We start from the raw sequence: 2,305 nt of genomic DNA, 5'->3' as shown, positions 1-2,305 counted from the left end.
ACAAGATATATGTTTCCTCTCGTACATCCTCTCGTTCACATGCAACTTCCAGGAAGGAGAACCAATATTATACAAGTTTATAACCAAAAAGATATCGACACGTACGTATAATATGTAATTATATATACATCATCTTCTCGTAGCTGTAGCCTCAGGTTAACCAAGCAAATTTAATCATTTACTATACTATTTTACCAGCTTTTCTTTGTTCACTCTTTTTTCCCCACCTTTAGTCAAGAGGGTTCAATTGAATCGTCTATTGTGCAAAAAATTAAGGGCCAAAACAATATTGTGTGTGTGTGACTATATATTATTGAATTTCTTTGACATAGGAAGTTTCTATTGTAGTAGTAAAAGGCGGTTCAAGATTTACTTTAGGGGCGCGGACTCAAATTTCAGGCATGTCATTCTTGCATTATTATTTGGACTTCCCTTGTTGGAATTCCTAACTTTGTCAGGTGTGATATTTTTGCATTATTTTAGCTTCACTCATTCAACTCCGCTCAAATCTCGTAGGGTGTAACATTCTTGCATTATTTTTACTTTCGTTATCAGAATTTCCAACTCTCCTCAAATCTTAGGTGTGATGCTCTTGCGTTATTTCAACTTCTCTTGTCACAATTTTCAACTCCGCTCAAATCTCATCAGGTGTGACATTCTTGCGTTAATTTAACTTCTCCAGTCAGAATTTCCAACTCCGCTCAGATCTCAAGTGAGAGATTTTTTTCCTTGTCAGAATTAATTCCTTACTCCGTCAGGTGTGACATTCTTGCATTATTTCAACTTTCTTATCGAAATTCCTAACTCTGTCCCTGAGTACCTAGGTTATTACAAGCACTCCCATGCATGGCAGCTGTTCATGATGAGGACCCTTTTGGTTTTGAAGATTACTTTCCTTCAATGATTAAAACATTAGGGGTTGAAAGGTTCATGGAGGAACTATGCCATGGTTTTTTCTTGCTAATGGATGTACGTGTAGGGCTCATTACATTTGAAAGCTTGAAGAGGAACGCAATGTTGATGGGGTTGCATGAATTGAGAGATGATGAGCTTGTTTGCATGTTGGCTGAAGGAGATTTGGATGGAGATGGAGCTCTTAATCAGATGGAGTTTTGTACGCTCATGTTTAGATTGAGTCCTGGATTATTTATGGATGGATCCAAGCCGGATCGAGTACCAGTCATCTCTCAACCTGATTTTTCTTTAGTTTCGGGTGGTACAAATTAAATAAAAGAAAAGTCATATTACGTGATTCGTGAGGAGAGGAATGAGAGAAAGTGCGCTGTGTTTAGTGCTTCCGTTTTAGAAGTCAGATTGGATTTCCAAGAAATGTATGAATAACTAGGGACATATTGATTTACAATATTTATTCCTAGCTGTATGTTTTACTATCGATCTGTTTTGTTGAGAATTTTGCTTCTTTATTTTTTCTACCAGGGGATTAGCTGAAAAGGAACATGTATTAATTGTTCCATCTTGTAAAATGATGGTCCTAGTGTATGGGGTGTTGTGAAAAAAAAAAAAAAAAAACCTGTGCGGTGAACGTGGATCGAATACGTGACCTTCAGATCGTCAGTCTGACGCTCTCCCAACTGAGCTATCCCCGCTATATGTTTAATGTTCACATGTTAAAATATTACTAGAATGTGTTAATAGTTGTTAATTGGAGCTTTAGCATAACTTACCTCCACATTAAAATGAATCAGCTCTAAAAGTAAACCATGTTTGGTTTTAGTTTGAAGATATTTATTCACCACATAGAAATCAGCACAAACTTATACAATGTTTGGCAACCACGCGATTACACAATACACACCAAACCGCTTTTTTTTAAAAAAAAAATCAATCATCCAACTCTATTGAGAGTGGATGCCTTGTATTGCCATCAAAATTTACACAAAAGGAGGAAAGCCTCCAGTACCTACTAAGATTGGAACAACCTCCAATCGATGGTAAAGTAGGATTTCTAGTTAGCTCACAAAAGATTATATTGAGGAACTAAGCCTCCCTATACATTTTTCCTCAAGGAACATCAAAAGAGTAAAATCTGTACTTGTCAATATCCATTGAGTAAGATTTCTTTTTAGTAATCATTCTAAAAGAGGGTACTCCCATTCCATTCAAGTTCACCTCTCCTTTGGCTTCCTTTGGCAGGCATTGATGTTGATTGATCCATGTTATGTTATTACAATTAAGCCCCCAATTAGCCAAGCAGTCTGCTACCTTATTCCCTTCTCTAAAACAGTGTTGAATGCTTCAGTTGTCCAGCTGTAGAAGGAGGTCCTTGATACTGTGAATTTTGTTC

General features: G+C 36.8%; 1 non-coding gene across 1 annotated transcript; it reads right to left on the bottom strand.

The window, feature by feature from the left end:
• Positions 1–1,534: 1,534 nt before the first annotated feature.
• Positions 1,535–1,607, bottom strand: TRNAV-GAC (transfer RNA valine (anticodon GAC)). The gene has a single exon. It is a non-coding gene; the product is annotated as a tRNA-Val (tRNA).
• Positions 1,608–2,305: the final 698 nt, after the last annotated feature.

The sequence above is a fragment of the Lycium ferocissimum genome, chromosome 4 (assembly GCF_029784015.1).
Source record: "Lycium ferocissimum isolate CSIRO_LF1 chromosome 4, AGI_CSIRO_Lferr_CH_V1, whole genome shotgun sequence".
NCBI classification, from domain to species: Eukaryota; Viridiplantae; Streptophyta; class Magnoliopsida; order Solanales; family Solanaceae; genus Lycium; species Lycium ferocissimum.
Note: the sequence above shows the minus strand (reverse complement) of the source record. Positions and strands in the feature narration are given on the sequence as shown.